The sequence below is a fragment of the Drosophila yakuba genome, chromosome 2L, assembly GCF_016746365.2.
Source record: "Drosophila yakuba strain Tai18E2 chromosome 2L, Prin_Dyak_Tai18E2_2.1, whole genome shotgun sequence".
NCBI classification, from domain to species: domain Eukaryota; kingdom Metazoa; phylum Arthropoda; class Insecta; order Diptera; family Drosophilidae; genus Drosophila; species Drosophila yakuba.
In genome coordinates this window covers 28,193,756-28,212,725 of record NC_052527.2, presented here as the reverse complement: position 1 = coordinate 28,212,725, position 18,970 = coordinate 28,193,756, and the positions used below count along the sequence as shown (strand labels likewise).

The following is an 18,970-nucleotide window of genomic DNA, read 5'->3' as shown; positions in this document are numbered from 1 at the left end:
AATGTCAAAAATGCTTATATTACTTAAATTTTCTTTATTTTTTATCTTATGCTCAAATAGCCAGAAATGCACTTCCAATCACGGAAAAACAAAACAAACGACCAGGAAACCTAACAAATAGGCTACAGGACGCCAATCAACAACAACATCACTACGGTGCAAAAAATCATGCGCACTTCTTCTCAGATGTTTCACAACAGCAAAATGCACAAGAATCTAATATAGAAACGGCAATTGCATCGCTCACAAAAGCTATCGAGGGTCTACACTCCATGCAAGCCCAGATGCTGCAGATGCTGGTCGCAATTAACGCGCAACTCACACAATGTCCCAAATAAAAATTCTCACCTGGAACACGCGAGGTGCTGCCGGCAAAATGACTGAAATCGGCCACCTTGCGGAGAGAGAGAATATTGACATTCTCCTTCTCACCGAAACGAAGACATCCAACCTTCAACTATTTGGATATGAAGTCTACACTTCAAATTTACCTGACGGCAGTCGCAGGGGTGGAGCTGCAATCCTGGTTAACAAAAAGATCAATCACTTTCCCATTGAGCCAATCGCCCATGCTAAAGTCCAAATCGTGGGTGCCAAAATCCAAACATGTATAGGACAAATATTCATCGGATCAATCTACTGCCCTCCAAACTTCAGCTGGACTCAATCAGAATTTGATGACATATTCGCTAACTTCAACTTTCCAAGATCATTCATCAGCGGAGACTGGAACGCAAAACATCCATGGTGGGGTTCTGCGATCACCTGTCACCGAGGTAACTTACTTGCCGCTAGCGTCAACTCAATTAACGCCAACATCCTGGCGACTGGAGCACCAACATACTATCCAAGCGCAGTAAATCGAAGACCATCCTGTTTAGACTTTGCAATCTATCGCAACATTCCACACGACAAGCTAAACATCAGAGACAGCTGGGACCTTGAATCGGACCACCTGTCTCTCATCACTACATTAAAAACAGAAGCCACACAATGCACTCAACGTAGGCAACTTCTTAGCAAACACACAAATGTAGCTGTTTTCAAGGAAGAACTATGTAGATCGATACGCCTTAACATTAAGATCAACTCTGCTGCTGAAATTGACGACGCGGTAGACCTCTTCACTACCAATGTGACAAATGCGGCGAGGAGTGCAAACATGCACACTGTAAATAATCATAGCAGAGCCCTCATACGCCACTCGAATAGATTTGATCCAACCATTGCAGAGATGCTAGTCCGTAAGAGAGCACTGAGAAGACGTTATATTCGAACGCACAGTCCTGAGGATAAAGCTCAATGGCATAGATGCGCCAGAGAGCTTCACGTTGCCATGGCTGAATTGAAAAATGCGCAATTCGAACATATGCTAACCAATATGGATTATTCTAATGATTCCACTTTTAATATGTGGTCCTTTACCAAAAAAGTAAAAAGAATGCCACAGAAAGTTACGCCTCTGAAGAACAGCAATGGTAACTGGTGTCGCTCCTTAGAAGAGCAAGTACAAACATTTGCGGAACACCTTGGCGACAGATTCACTGCGTTTAATTTCGCATCCGAGGGGGATATCAACAGTATAAACGAAGTACTACAGCGCCCATTCCAGATGTCACCTCCAATAAGACCTATCCGTCTGGAAGAAGTCTCAAACATGATACGTACCCTCAAAAGACGAAAGGCGCCAGGTCACGACCTAATAAGCAACGCAGTACTTAAAATCCTTCCCAAGAGAGCACTATTACTTATCACATTGATATTCAATGCGATACTTAGAGTGCAATACTTTCCCAAAAAATGGAAGAGTGCTAGAATCAGTATGATTCTAAAGCCAGGGAAGCCGGAACAGGATCCAAGCTCCTACCGGCCTATCAGTCTCCTGCCCTCCTTATCGAAGGTAATGGAAAGGCTGATAGCTTCCCGACTTATAATACATCTAGAAGACAATGATACTATCCCAATGCACCAATTCGGATTCAGAGCTGGCCACAGTACGATTGAGCAACTGCACCGTGTAGTCAATCATATCCTGAAGGCCTATGACCATAAAGAATACTGCAACGGAATCTTCCTCGACATTCAACAGGCATTTGATAGAGTTTGGATCCCGGGACTACTAGCCAAAGTCAAAACAGCGCTGCCAGCCAACCTGTTTGAGCTCATCAGATCGTTTCTCACAAACAGAGAGTTTTGCGTCCAGTCCAGAGACGCAACCTCTGTAAATGTTGCCATTGCAGCTGGCGTACCTCAAGGAAGCGTCTTAGGACCGATACTTTACTCCATCTATACAGCAGACATCCCCAAGCCAAGCTATTATGAAATGACCAATGACAACAGCAAAATGCTGCTGGCCAGCTTCGCTGACGACGTCTGCTTTCTCAGCTCCTCGAACAGTGAGACCGAGTCGTCACAAATGCTGCAAACTTATCTCAACGAATTCGAGAAATGGGCCATGGCGAACAACATCAAAATTAACGAAAGCAAATGCGTAAACGTTTGCTTTACGTTACGCCGTAAAACAACTCCTGCGGTACACATTAATAATGTGGACATAGAGCAAGCAACTAAGGCGAAATACCTAGGCCTCACACTGGACAAACGCCTAACCTTCCGAGATCATATTGCCAGAGTCGTCAAAATGTGCAACCTAAAGCGTAACCAACTATTCTGGATGCTAAATAAGAAAAGCAAACTACCTTTAAGATGCAAGCGTCAGATTTATCAGCAAATTATCGCACCTACTTGGAGATACGGCATCCAAATTTGGGGAGTGGCGGCTGCGTCCCACCGAAAACGATTCCAAACCGTCCAGAACAAAACATTAAGACAAATCACTGGCTGTGACTGGTTCGTTAGCGGCCAAACGCTTCACAATGATTTAAACCTGAGCCTTGTTGAAGACCAAATCTCGTTCTTCTCAAGCAGATACAACGATCGACTAACTGCCCACCGTAATCGTCTCGCCCGGAGATTACAGGGGGCTATCCCAATTCGCAGGCTCAAAAGAAGACATTTTGGGCTGCTTCTAAGATGATAGTATGAATATATTATTTACCTGAAACCTCACTACTCGAAATTTGACCTATTCCTATATATTAAGATGAAAACAAATTATATTTTATAATTAAGAGATTATTTACTTAAGACAACATTTAGGTTAAAGGCTTTAATTGACCTGTTCCTGAATAATATTAAATAAAGATGTTAATTAATTTAAATAACCGTGAAAAAACCCACTTTTATAGACTGAAATTTTTGGCGGAGGTTGTACTTTCTTGAGAATTGCACATATCCGACTGCGATAATAGCTGTTAAAGAGACTCGTGATCACATTAAACACCGAAATCTGTTTGGCTGAGCTTCAATAAATCGGTAAAGAGGAGTGATATTGTCAAAATATTTCTGATAAATTTCGGGAATCAGCCAACAATACCCAAAAGCCTGCTGAGTGCTTATGAAGACTTTGACAATTTTTCAATAGCTAGCGATAAAGGAAAAGGCTTCCACCCTTTTTGGAGTGAGAAAGATTAATAGTTTTTTGTGTCCCGATACCTAAAAATTTGCCTATGACTTCTTGCAATTTGACTTTCTGCTGTCTGACAAAACAAGGGCATCACCAGTCAACTCATCAATGTGCATATTCGAAGAAAAAAGTATAAAAGCGTAACAAAAGTTTATGCCCAATTACAAACCTAGAGTGAGTCATGTACATATATATATTTCCAGATATTTTATTTTTCTTTCGTACTCCACTGGTATCTTTAACTAACCTATCATGTTTTACCTTTTTTAGCACTTGGTGCAGTCTTCACAATCAACATAACGGTGGCCTTTCCCCTAAAATTCCAGCACACCAATGCCAAGCCATCCACCTCGGCCACTGGATCGGGATCTGAGAAAATTCTGAGAATGTTCGGGATCCATTTACTCTGCACAATCCTTACAATTAAGACACTTGTCTGCGAAGTGGTAAAGACTTTTGATAAAAATAGCAGCGCCTTAAATTTTCCAAAAAGCTTTCCCTACACCGGCAAATGTTCTTGAACTTTGCGATGGAATAGAATCGATGCTTACATTCAACACATCTGAGTATAGAAAACAAAGATAGGTATAGACTTCTAAATACCTTTCTAAAAATTGGTGGAATATTTATGTTTTTAAGTTTAACAAGAGAGAACGCTATAGTCGAGTTCCCCGACTATTTGATACCCGTTACTTCCACTAGGGAAGTGCGAAGAAGAGTCTTCAATACTGACAGTTTTTGGCGGTTTGTGGCCGTTAGAGTGCGCGTGGCAAAAAGTTTTTTTGTAAATCGATAGAAATTTACAAGACCAATACAAAAATAAAAAAAATATCAACAAATTTTTCAAAAGTGTGGGCGTAGCAGCTTTGGGCGGTTTGTGGGAGTTAGAGTGGGCGCGGCAAAAATTTTTTTTTTTGCAAATCGATAAAAATTTACAAGACCAATACAAAAATGAAAAAATATCAAAACATTTTTCAAAAGTGTAGTCATGGCAGCTTTGGGCGGTTTGTGAGCGTGGCAAAAAGTTGTTTGGTAAATCGTTAAAAACATTTTTTTTTATTTAAAATGTATTCGAAAAACATTAATCTATCATGTTACGTACTTGAACTTTTATCAGAGGGCGCCACTGTTCAGTAAACAGCTGTTTTGTTTGTTAATCGCTAAAAAAGTGTATAAACAATTATTAAAAGTGTTACTTTTAACATGCAGTCCAATCATTGTGATTTGTAATTTGTGTTTGTGATCGTAGATTGTTGAAATTAACTGCGGTGTCCCAATTATCTTCTGTAAGGTCTAACCCTAATAAAACACAATTTTGCTGTTTTTGTTGATTTTTTTTGTTTGAAGGCAGGACCACGCCGATTTTTCCTTAAATATATTACTATTTTTATCATGAACATAAATCAAAAAACAGAACTTAAATATGGTGCTTCGTTCTCGAGTTATTAATTAATTCCACATAAAGTGGTCGTTGGCCCCATAGTGCATCGTTAGACTATCGTCCAACAACTACTTGAAATAATATTTGTTTTAAGTACTGTTTTTATACCCGTTACTCGTAGAGTAAAAGGGTATACTAGATTCGTTGAAAAGTATGTAACAGGCAGAAGGAAGCCTTTCCGACCATGTAAAGTATATATATTCTTGATCAGGATCAATACGTCGAGATCTCAGGAACTACAAAAGCTAGAAAGTTGAGATTAAGCATACATAAGCTGCGATCGTCACTACTTTTAGCTCGTAAATATGTGTATTTGTTTTTTTTATTAAATACTGTGTGCACTTTCCCTTATTTGAATATTAATTTTAAGCTTTCCGACATCGCAATTTTTAATCAAAGTCGAAATGACTATCTTCATTCTGAAATTGTCTCTACTAAGGATATCGTCGATCTAGGTGCTCCAATTATTTTGCAAAGATTATCTACTTCAGTAGTATATGTATGTAACTCTTTTCTAGGGAATGAAGATATTTGTTAATGGCACTCTTATAAAGTTTGCGGTTATTTTGGTAATCTTTTTTTTAAGGAAACCATTGTTGGTTTATCTTTGTACTATTGTACTCATATTTCTGAATAATTAATTCATGAATATAAAAAGCAGCGATGATCTATAGTAACATTCTCAAGGTGGTTGAATTTACTGAATGTCGACTATTTTCACGTTATAGACAACTTTAGCCAAACCACCTCATTTTGGGAGAGAACTAGGAAAAAAAGGGGTAAGATCCACAAAAGGACTCATCTTAAAGGATGGATCTTCAAATGATCTTCTTATTGCTTCTGCCAAGGTTGCGGTTGATGTTGTTCTCCTCCTCCAGTTCTCATTCAGCGTAAGGACGAATGGATTTATCCACGCGCTAGAACGTGTAACTGGCTCAAATACATCAAATAGTATATATTCAATAGCCGTGCCTCGACCAAAAAGAAACTGATTTCTATTCTTAATCACATGCTCTGCATTAATTTATTGGAAACATACCCTTGGAATTTCTTTTCCGAATGGAATCTCACGTTAAAGCCTGTTGCTTTCTCTTTCTTTAGCGGGGACCAATCCGCGTAACTAATGATATTATATTTGAAACCCAAGGCGGATGATAAGAGCGATCTAACAGCCTCTAACTTACCATTGTGTATCTTTTTCTTTGTCATCGCTTGTTGGGACAGGGTGCACGCTCCTTCTTTTGCTTGGAGTAGGTGGCTTTCTCTTCCACGCAGCGTACATAAGGGCGTGACCTTTTAAGGTTATTTTTTTGGGGCTTAAAGAGTTGCCCGTTAAGGCTTGTACGTCACTTTGATCAGGCCTCGAGCATTTGTTTCAAGTTACTTTCCTTGTAGGACATGATGGGTCATGGTATGCGTGGCCTCTACTCAGATTTTACCGATGGAATCAGCAATTGGTCTGGTTGTCATTTGATTTGTTTCTGATTTGCTGTTTGGTTTATTATTTTTTTTGTATCCTAACTTATAGCTTTTTCTGAGAGCATATTGTCAACTGGCAGAAGTCAGAGGCAAACATACATGGTCAGATTAGCTCGGCCATTGATTCTGGTTAAGAAAAAATATACAAGTTAATCCTTTTGGGCGTGAAAAATTTTGTTTACCTAATGACTAAATTCCTTATAGTTAGTTAATTGCTCCATCACAAATTTTTCCCCATTGAATTCCCAATTGAATATTATAATTATTTACACGGGTCTTCGTTGAAATAGAACAGCAAGATCTTCTGTAAACGTTACATTTGGTTTTATTAGTTCAAAGCAATAAGTCTGTGCCTGTTGGTACTAAGAGAATAAATTCTTAAGTCAGCTACATGTGGCTATTTGACCAAACCGCGCGCTGCCATTTCCGTGGTTTCAGCATATATGCAACGGAAATACGTGCAGGGCACTGTTGCCGGGCTTAAAATCATACATTGTTGTAGCCACTTGAACTTCTGCTATTCTGCCGATGTCGTTCGGTCCCTGCAGTTGTTGTTCCGACACGCTGTTTTCTGGACAAAACCCATTTTCTGTAAGTCGGAATGTTATGAGTATGTATACGAATTCGTAATTTATCAATATTTAGTTTTGCATTCCAAAAATTAAAAAAGATGGTGCTACAAGAAAGAAATCAACTTGTTAAAGCAAGTGTTGTGCGTAAAAAAAACATGTTTCTGCAACGATTAGTATTCCCCCCTTAAAAATGTCTTCTAATATTTATTGTAATATTATTAGAACCAATGCGTGTACTCCCATTCTGTAAAAGGTATTTTAATCAATGTGGCTTGTACTTATTAAGTGCTTGTGACTGTCAATAGAAAAAAAAGAATCGTGTTGTACTAGTACAACATTATACTAATTTGGAAAATAATAATTTTGAATAAATAAAACATCCCAAAGCTGCCACACCCAATCCCTTGGGAAATTTGTAATATATTTTTAATTTTATTATTTTATTTCCCAATTTCTACCGATATTTCTGAAAATGATATTTCTCGATCGCACTTCCACTAGCTGTGTAACGGGTATCTGATGGTCGGGAACTCGACTATAGCAATCTTTCTTGTTTTTTTTTCTTTTCTTTGCATTATTTTTAACGCATGTTAGTGCGTGGCCCAGGATCTTCTCCGCTGGCTGCTGGCCTTCTAATAAGCTAACAATTTAGCTTATATAGATATACAAATATTCTGCAGACTTACAAATATACACACACAGACGAGCAAAACTGTAACACGAGTTGCCTATTCTAACTACAACGGTCAGTATCTTCTCCTATTTTATGTACGATAAGAATCTTAGTCTTTTTTTGTTGCTACTATATTTTACTATCGCTTGTAAAACTTTGTCGATCTCACTAATGTCTATTGTTATTGATAGCTGGATAATTTGCATGCAGTAACAAGCCTTACCAGTGGAAATGCGATTTAGCGGAAAGGAAGACGCCTATTTCTTCCGCTAATGACTCCTTTAACATCTCTAGATGTCCTGGAGGTTCCGTTCGCACTAACGGCTATCGCTAGAGCGACCCCTACGGTAAAGATCTCCATGTTCAGGTGCGCCCAACTCGAGTCTTTTCTATATCTTTAGTTTATTTAATTTACCCACTAAAATATAAAATCGCAATTAAAAAAAAGTTGTTTATAAATTAACATGGTTTTTTAGGGTGGGTGCTAATCAAATCGAAGATCTGAAAATCGTAGACAAAGGTTTAACTAAGGAGTAACTAATAAAATACAATTCTTTCTCTTAAAACCCTGTCCTGATTTTCTTATCTTCCAATTGACAAAAATTGGAAAAATGGCGGATAATTCCAATTTCGTCCAAGATACAGACCCCGTGTTGTCATTTATCTCTAATGATCACCGATGATCGCACCAACCTAAAACCACAATAGATGGAGCTCCAAATGTAAGTTTATCTGAGCAAGCGCACCCATAAACATCTTCGTATAATTCGAGAACTACCTGGTACGTTGCAAAAAAATTACTATCTCTCTTGTTAATTAAAAGCGCTCATTCATAATTTATTATCCATATATTACTGAATATTACTGAATTGCGACAAACGATATAGACTTGATTATCTGTTTACTAATGTTTTCAACTTAGTCCTAATATACCGCTCATCGGTATTCTCAAACACGTGCCAGTTCCATTAACATTGTTTTTCAGAAAGGTCATCTGGAAGGACACTTGAAAAGTCCGATATAGCAATTATCTTTGCATAGCTAAACTCAGTGTCATTCTAAAACTGTTCAAAAAATTAATCTATCATCAACTCCAACAGTGGACATCCTTAATTTTTTCTTGCCATCGTGGCTTTAGTAATAGTCGAACAACCTCCTTCAGTTTGATACCTTTATTGGCAAGATTCCATTTTTTAATCCAAATGTTCTTTACCGACTTCAGCAAAGCATTTATTTTCCGAATCGTATCCAACGAGTACAATTTAATAACATATAACGGTAAATGTGAATTTCGAAATTTCTTTAGGTAGTCATCTTGGTCAATTATTATTCAACGGGAATGACCTTTCTTAAGAGATTGAGTTCTGGAAAGTCCTAGTGAATTGGAATGATGCTAGGTTATGTTTGCACATAGTTTTATCCAATTCATACATGCAGCTCCAGCCGGATTTTATCGTGGTACCAATTAAACATTCTACTTCTTAATCCTGATACGTGTAAATATTAATAAAAACTAACAACTTGTTAGCTTTCATTAAACACGGTCATTCGCATGTGCCTTCTATACCATTATATTTTTCCATTATCTAGTATTCGCAATATGTATGTGTTGAAAATACAAAAGTCACACTTATGCAAATTTGTGTGTATGTGAGAGTGATGAAATTTGATGGATCTTGGAAAGAGAGAATGCGCTCTATTATTGCTCTAGAGAGTGCTGTCCTATCGGTTGCTTTAATAAAATAATTATTCAGCAGTATAAACAATAAATATGTTTCGCTATTTGGTTGATGGGCTGGGTTATAATATATGTAAACGTGTATAATAGGTTATGGACCCAGTCACATTTTCAGCCAAGCAGTGAAATTATTTAATTGTGCAAATAAAAAAAATAAAATAAATAAAAAGTGAAAGTTCTTATTTAAAATAAGTTTTAGGAAATACATACATATTTATGTATAACGGTACACTAAAAACGGCGAACATTTTTGGTTATAAATAAGTGTTAAAAGCAGTACAGCAACGAAGTGATTCTAAGAAGCGCAAAGCAATCGGAGAAACAAAGAAAAAAAGGATGTTAGCTTTATCAAAGCGACGACGCGTAGTTAATAGTCAAGGAAAGGAAAGACATGGATAAAGGAAAAAGGAACATAAAACCGTTTAACGGTGAAAAATATTCAATATGGAAGTTTCGAGTAAGGGCACTGTTAGAGGAAAATGATTTGTTAAAAGTAATTGATAAAGAACAAACAAAAAATATCGAGGAAGTAAAAAGGGCAGAAAAAAATGCAAAGGGGATCATAATAGAATATTTGAGTGATTCTTTTCTAACATTTGCCAATAATGAAAATACTGCAAAGCAGATGTTTGAAAAATTGGATTCTATTTATGAGCGTAAAAGTTTGGCATCTCAAATGTCACTGGTGATACTCACCTAGTAAACCATTTTCATTTATTTGATGATCTGATAACTAAGTTTGTTGCGGCTGGAGCCAAGTTGGACAAAACGGACAGGGTTTCTCATCGGCTTAATACACTTTCGACTAACTATGAAGGGGTAATAACAGCCATAGAAACTCTTACTGAGAGCAATTTAACATTAGACTTCCTTAAGACACGGCTACTCGATCATGAAATAAAGTTAAAAGGAATTAACAAAGACACAAGTGCTAAAGTGCTGGAAGCTATAGGCAATCGAGAACCTAGGGAAAATACATACAAAAACAATCCTATGAAATTTATGAAGAAACCTTTTCAGAATAAGCCCAAGCTAAAATGTTTACATTGCAAGAAATTAGGTCATATAAAGAAAGATTGTTTTCTACTAAAAAGGCAGGCAGAAAACCAGAATGTTCCTAATGGAAACAAGAGAAAACGCTATAGTCGAGTTCCCCGACTATCTGATACCCGTTACTCAGCTAGTGTAAGTGCGAAGGACAGTTTTTGGCGGTTTGTGGGCGTTAAAAGTTTTTTGGCAAATCGATAGAAATTTACAAGACTAATACAAAAATGAAAAAATATCAAAACATTTTTCAAAAGTGTGGGCGTGGCAGCTTTGGGCGGTTTGTGGGCGTTAGAGTGGGCGTGGCAAAGAGTTTTTTGGCAAGTCGATAGAAATTTACAAGACCAATACAAAAATGAAAAAATATTAAAACATTTTTCAAAAATGTGGGCGTGGCAGTTTTGGGCGGTTTGTGGCCGTTAGAGTGGGCGTGGCAACCTGAATCGACAAATTTGCGCTGCGTCTATGTCCCTAGAGTCTGTATACTTAATCTCAACTTTCTAGCTTTTGTAGTTCCTGAGATCTCGACGTTCATACGGACAGACGGACAGACAGACGGACGGACAGACGGACATGGCCAGATCAACTCGGCTACTGATCCTGATCAAAAATATATATACTTTATATGGTCGGAAACGCTTCTTCTGTTACATACTTTTCAACGAATCTAGTATACCCTTTTACTCAACGAGTAACGGGTATAATAATGTTAGAGAGAGACAGGCTCAGATAGCGACAGAAACAGTAGCAACACAGGGAGAATGCGGATTTGCATTTATAGTGAAATTAGCAAATTACACCGAAAAGTCAGACAAAGTAAACATTATATTAGATTCGGGGGAATCAGATCACCTAGTGAATGACATTAATTTATTTTCTGAGTATGAGAATTTAAATGTAAGCGTGGCTATTGAGATTGCGAAGCGTGGAGAATGTGTTTATGCTACTGCGAAAGGACAAGTTAAACTTAACAATTCTAGAAACGACATTACATTACACAACGTGCTGTATTGTAAGGAAATCCCGCACAATTTGCTATCTGTAAAGGCAATGATAGATGCTGGAATGTCCGTTGAATTTAATACGGATGGCATTAAAGTATTCAAGAACGGTAACTTGGTATTTGAAAGAATATGTGAGTATAATGTACAAATGATGCAGAGTATCGCTTGTGGCATGAAAGATTGGGACATATAAGTGTAGGAAAATTCTTAGAAATTAAACGAGATGGCTTGTTTGCAGATAGTGAACTTATAAAAAACGTAAAAGAGAGAACGCTATAGTCGAGTTCCCCGATTATCTGATACCCGTTATTCAGCTAGTGAAAGTTCGAAGGCGAGTCTTCAACACTGACAGTTTTTAGCGGTTTGTGGACGTTCGGGTGGGCGTGGCAAACAGTTGTTTGGCAAATCGATAGAAATTTACAAGACTAATAAAAAAATATCAAAACATTTTTCAAAAGAGTGGGCGTGCAGCCTTGCGAAGTTTTTGGGCGTTAAAGATGATGAAAAAAAATCAAAACATTTTTCAAAAGTGTGGGCGTGGCAGTTTTGGGCGGTTTGTGGGCGTGGCAACATGAATCGACAAACTTGCGCTGCGTCTATGTCTCTGGAGTCTGTATACTGAATCTCAACATTCTAGCTTTTGAAGTTCCTGAGATCTCGACGTTTATACGGACGGACAAACGGACGGACACGGACAGATCGACTCGGCTATTGATCCTGATCAAGAATAGATACTTTATAGACTTTATATGTCGGAAACGCCTCCTTCTGCCTGTTACATACTTTTCAACGAATCTAGTATACCCTCTTAATTTACGAGTAACGGGTTAAGTAGGTTAGTGCAAAAAAAGGTTTGTGGGCGTGGCAAAAAGTTTTTTGGCAAATCGATAGAAATTTACAAGATTAATACAAAAATGAGAAAATATCAAAACATTTTTCAAAAGTGTGGGCGTAGCAGCTTTGGGCGGTTTGTGGGCGTGGCAAAAAGTTTTTTGGCAAATCGATAGAAATTTAAAAGACCAATACAAAAATGAGAAAATATCAAAACATTTTTCAAAAGTGTGGGCGTGGCAGTTTTGGGCGGTTTGTGAGCGTTAGAGTCGGCCTGGCATCATGAATCGACAAACTTGTGCTGCGTCTATGTCTCTGGAGTCTGTGTACTTAATCTCAACTTTCTAGCTTTTGAAGTTCCTGAGATCTCGACGTGCATACGGACGGAAAGACAGACGGACATGGTCATATCGACTCGGCTATTGATCCTGATCAAGAATATATATAGTTTATATGGTCGGAAACGCCTCCTTTTGCCTGTTACATACTTTTCAAAGAATCTAGTATACCCTTTTACTCTACGAGTAACGGGTATAACAAGTAAATAGTAGTAAATTATGTGAGGCGTGTATTAACGGAAAAAAATCAAGACTAAAATTTGAAAAATACAAACATAAAGAAAATATTGAACACCCATTATTTGTAATTAATTCGGATGTATGCGGTCCGATTACGTCCTCAACTTTTATTACTATGTAGTATTTATTGATCTATATGCACATTGTGACGTATTTAATAACTTATAAATCGGACGTGTTTTTTGTATTTAAAGATTTCGTAGCAAAGAGTGAGGCTCATTTTAATTTAAAAATGGTTAATCTATATATTGATAATGGAAGAGAATATCTCTCTAATGAAATGCGTGAATTTTGTGTCTAAGGTATCAGCTATCATTTAACGGTTTCTCATACCCCACAACTAAATGGTGTTGCAGAGCGGATGATTAGAACAATCACTGAAAAGGCTCGCTCTATGATTACCTGTACTAAACAAAATAAAAGTTTTTGGGGTGAAGCTGTTTTGACAGGAACATATTTAAATAACAGGTCCCCAGGTAGAGCTTTTAAAAAATATACGGAAAACACCATTTAAGATGTGGCATAAAAAGAAGCCAGTTTTAAAATATCTAAAGATATTGGACTCGACAGTGTATGCACTAAATAAAGTGCGAAAGCAAAAATTTGACGAGAAATCGATCAAAACTATACTTGTCGAATATGAGCCAAATGGCTATAAGTTGTGGAATGAGAACTCGAGCAAATTTATGACAACTAGAGATGTAGAGGTGGATGATATGAACATGAAATCTGTGACTTCAAATGAAAATGACTTTGGAAAAACATGATGTTTTTGACCAATATTGTGATTCTCTAATTGAGGAGAATGAAGAGTCAAATTTTCCAATGCAGGAAAATTGTGAATCTACAGATTCGAAGTCTGATAAAAATCTAAATGAAAATTCCACTTGTCTCGAGAATACCGATCCAGGGGCTGAAACTGCTGATAAAATAAAAGAAAATAAAAAACAAGAAGATATTAGACGCAGTGAGAGAATTAAAGGCAAACCAAAGTTATCATATAGATTTTTAGAAAAGTGTCTGATGAATACCCAAATGTCTTTAAATGATATTCCTAATACATATGAAAAGATTAAAACTCGTGATGACAGAATCTTGTGGGAGGATGCCATTAAAGACGAACTGAATTCTCATTTTGTAAATAATACATGGTGCCTAATGCAAATGTCTAAGGATAAAAATATAGTAGATTGCAAGTGGGTATTTATTATAAAACAAGATGAAAATGGTAATTTACTTAAATATAAGGCAAGATTGGTAGGAAGGGGATTCACCCAAGAATATATGATGGCACCAGTTGCACGAATTTTTAGTTTTAAATCATTATAATTTACTGATCCATCAGATGGATGTCAAAACAGCTTTTTTAAATGGATTTTTAAAGATGAAATTTCCAAAAGATTTAAAGCAGTATGATGGAAATAAAGTATGTAAACTTAATAAAGCCATTTATGGTCTAAAACAAGCTGCAAGATGCTGGTTTGAGATATTTGAAAGTGCACTACAAAATTTTGGATTTCGGAGTCTAGAAGTAGACAGATGTATATAGTAACATATCCATTCTACACCCACAACTCCCCAACTCACACACTCACATTAATGTCCACACACACTGTAAGAACAAAATGTAATCAAAGATCGAGAGCCCTTCGATTAAGCTTAGCTGTCATTTACGCACAGCATCATATTCCAAAGTCTAGACTCTGTGGCAAGCCAACGTCGTCCCCTAAACATTCGATCACTTGGCAAAGCCAACTGAAATAACAAATCGTAAACATTTGACCACTTGGCGAGGCCAACTGGAATAACAAAAACTTCCGCCCACGCAATGGTCTCAGGATTCTCCAATTACTGCTATTTTTCGGGAGCTTCTCTCTCATAATTGTTTATTAAGAGAGAAGCTCACGAAAAATATAATTGATTTCTCGTAAACTTCACTCTTAAGCCATCCCAATCTGCTTATATAAACGCAAACATGTCCCCATAAGGCAGTTCAGTTCTGAGTACGCAATCAATTGCGATAGCTTAGCTAAAGCCCATTTAAACTTCGAAATTCATTGCCCAACTAAGTGATAATCCAAAGGCTCTAGTTCTTCCTCTATTGGAATAAATAAAACGTTTAATAATATATCACAAACCAACCGTGATATTTTTTTTATTAAACGCTCGGACTGAATTCGTAAATATATATATTTTAGATGAAGGAGATATACATAAAAATATATACATATATATACTCTTATATGTTGACGATATAATAATTTCTACTAGTGATTCCAAAAGAATGTCTAAATTTAAAACATATCTTTTAAATAAGTTTCAAATTACCGATCTATATAAAATACGATTTTTTATTGGCATAAAAATTTAAAGAAAAAATTATCAAATTTGTCTCAGTCAATCTGCATATATTAAAAATGTTTTAAAAAAATTCAATATGGAAGATTGTAATCCAGTTGGAACTCCACTTCCAAGCAAAATAAATTATGAGGCTTTGCATGTGGAGGAGTCATTTGAGGCACCATATAGGAATTTGATTGGTTGTTTAATGTACATAATGTTATGTACACGACCGGAATTAAGAACATCGATAAGTATCTTAATTCGATATATGAACTACAATAATAGAGAAGAACTACAATATAACCATTAGAAAACGCACACACCCGCCTGAAAGTAATTAGAGTAAAAGGGTATACTAGATTCGTTGAAAAGTATGTAACAGGCAGAAGGAATCGTTTCCGACCATATATATATATATTCTTGATTAGGATCAATAGTCGAGTCGATCTGGCCATGTACGTCTGTCCGTCCGTATTAACGCTGAGATCTCAGGAACTACAAAAGCTAGAAAGTTAAGATTAAGCATACAGACTCCAGAGTAATAGGCGCAGCGCAAGTTCATGTTGCTACGTCTACTCTAACGCCCACAAACCGCCCAAAACTGCCATGCCCACACTTTTGAAAAATGTTTTGATATTTTTCATTTTTGTATTGGTCTTGTAAATTTCTATCGATTTGCCAAAAAACTTTTTGTCACGCCCACTCTAACGCCCACAAACCTCCAAAAACTGTCAGTGTTGAAGACTCTCCTTCGCACTTCTACTAGCTGAGTAACGGGTATCAGATAGTCGGGGTACTCGACTATAGGCCTCTCTCTTCTTTTTTATTTTATTCAATTTTAAATCAATTTTTATCAGTGTATATTTTGAGGTGGCATGTTGGAAATACAAAAGTCACATTTATGCAAAGTGAGTTTTTTCTTTTTGGCCTAAAAACACGGCAAATAGGACGACACCTGCCTTACAGAACTGCCTTCAATTGTTAAACATGCCTACATTGGTGGATCAAATAACCTGTCATGATGTGCTCTTTCTAGACAAAACCCTCAGTTCAACTCCTAACATGCTGGAAGGTGCCAAAAGGAGTTTCCCGCAGATATGTCCTGCCAGCGCAGGCAATTGCTAAAATAATTACACATTCAATACACAAAAGTAAATCTCCTTAGTCGTTATGGTCTTCCAATGTTTGCCTTCTTTTAATTTTGTCCCTAAGGAAAGTAATATAAATTTGTAGGATATTCTTTGACTGCAAAGGCGTATGGACTTTTTAAATTTTTCAAGTCAGGCTAATGTAATCTGAACCTTGTGAGTAGTTGGAGCAAAACAAGATGATCAAGGGGAACATCGTCCAATTAAAATACAGATTGGTTGCTAAAGAGTGCAGTACACAAAATTATTGACCATAAAAATATTAGCCAAACACTGATAATAAAACTGCTTGATATTTATTTGGTTGAAATCAATGTAAAGTTTCAGCAAAGCAGCAAATAAAAGCCGTTCTACAAATTTTTTAATGTCTGTCTACGACGATCACAGCAAGCTACACTACCGTAAAATTAAAAAGTGTTTACATGGCAATAGTAACGGGGATTGGACGAATAACAAAGACAAATAATCGTAAACCGGATACTGTTTTTACCTTGGCGAATCCCGGATTTGATGGGGATCGTAAAAAACAAATAATTCTGGCGCTGAGCAGTACCAAATTAATTGCAATGTCCACGGCGTCTAAAGAAACATACAAATATAAATATGCAATTTTGCGTCACTTTTAATGTTCACTGCCTTTGATTTTGTCTGAATATTGCAGACAAAAATTGTTGTTCAAAAACGCACTCAGCGACAACAACGAATTATTTAACAATAATGTTTTAAACTGCTTTATATGATTTGCAATATATATTGCTTATGCACAAATCACGTCGGGGTTATAAGCTAATGTTGCGAAAATAAGAAGGCGATTTTATTTTGAAGCGAAGTTTAGTAGCGATGCGTGCAATCATATGTATGTTACGAAAGTGAGAATAGAATTAATTGTAGAAAACAGCAGAACTTCAAGCTAAAGTATACGTTCGAAAGAAAATAGTAAGAGAAAAAGTAATAGTAACACGTTATTGCAAGCCGCATTTGGCTGATCATTTTTCAAATTGCTGCCATGACTTTAACCTATTTTAGTATCTACCTGTTTATGTAGAATTGCTTGGTAGAGTAATAGTAAGAGAGAGAGAGAGCGATGGGGGAGAGCTTAGATTCTCACGCAGCTGATCTGAATATTTAAAAAAGCTAATGATGTTAAACTGTGTCTCCAAACTTGCCATATATGCTTACAAATAATCAATTTTGGAATTTTTGACGTCTGCGAGACCCGACATAAAGCGCTTCCGATCGTATAAAGTATTAACATATATTCTTCATTAGGATCATTCGCCATGTCGATCTAGCAATATCGGTCCTCGGACTGTCCGTCCGTATGAACTTTGAGGACTCAGGAACTATACAAGCTGAAAAATTAAGCATGTAGATTCCAGAGACATAGACGCTGCGCCTACGTTTGTTGACGCACGTGGCCACGCCCACTCTAACGCCCACAAGGAAAATGTTTTGGAAAATTTGACTAAAATTTTGTTAGTCTTATAAATTTTTGACGATTTGTCGAAACTGTTTGCCATGTCCACTCTAACGTCCACAAGCCAGTTAAAACTGGTATCTGGTTGGGGTTAGTGGGGGAACTCGACTATAGCGCTCTCTCGTATTTCATATTATTATTTGTCTTTTAACTTCCATCAATATCCAAAAATAAGTTGGGGCCACACCTACCAACACTTTTGAAATATGTTTCCAATTTCTATTAAAATCTATCAACATGATTGTTGAACTTTTTCATTCGCCCTCCCACTAGCTGAGTTTGGGGTATCTGATAGTCGGGGAACTCGACTATAGCGTTCTCTCTTGTTTAATACTGTGGTGGTGACAGTTTTGGTCGGCTGGTAGGCGTTGAAGTGGGCGCGGCGAAAATGTTATAGAAAAACCTATTAAAAAATTAAAAGTAAAACAAACATTTGTATGCCCGTTACTGGTAGAGTAAAAGGGTATACTAGATTAGTTGAAAAGTATGTAAAAGGTAGAAGGAAGATTTTCCCACCATATAAAGTTTATATATGCTTGATCAGGATCAATAGCGGTGTCTATCTGGACATGTACGTCTCCCCGTCCGTATGAACGTCGAGATCTCAGGAACTATAAAAGCTAAAAGATTGATAGGAGTCATGCAGATTCCAGAGACAGAGATTCCACAGAAGTGTTTGGCTATTTGAAACTCTGAAACACAGTAGGTGTCACTAGAAACTAAAACTTAACTTAAAAAAAATTTTATCACATTTTCATTACATTGGCAACACGTCTTATTTAAAATAAATTTAATTTAAGTATACCAGATAATATACAATGTATCCCTTATTTACTGGGAGCTCATCGATTTGACGTGTCCTTCGAATTTCTCACGTAACCACTAGCATGACAATATTACAAGAAAGAAGACCAGAGTCTATGAAAACAATTTACGTGAGTTTTATTTGTTTCTTTTACTTTACTTTTCATATATTCTGACACTGAATACAATTCACAGCTATAAAAAAATTACAATACAAAAAAAATTGTCATATAAATCATGTCATAATCAAAAAGTTGTGATTATAATTAAGTTTTTCAACCATAAAATGTTTTATTTGCACCAATCAAAATT

The 18,970-nt window shown here is 36.7% G+C and overlaps 1 protein-coding gene and 1 long non-coding RNA gene across 3 annotated transcripts in view; both read right to left on the bottom strand.

Moving 5' to 3' along the window:
• LOC26535340 (angiopoietin-2) overlaps positions 1–18,970 on the bottom strand; it is a 193,271-nt gene that overhangs the window by 173,736 nt on the left and 565 nt on the right. The gene's annotated exons all lie outside the window — the stretch shown is intronic.
• LOC120320815 lies at positions 6,875–18,966 on the bottom strand. The gene is made up of 4 exons (XR_005560387.1): positions 17,557–18,966; positions 17,411–17,494; positions 16,868–16,956; positions 6,875–7,035 (listed from the first exon to the last, which is right to left on the bottom strand). It is a non-coding gene; the product is annotated as an uncharacterized LOC120320815 (long non-coding RNA).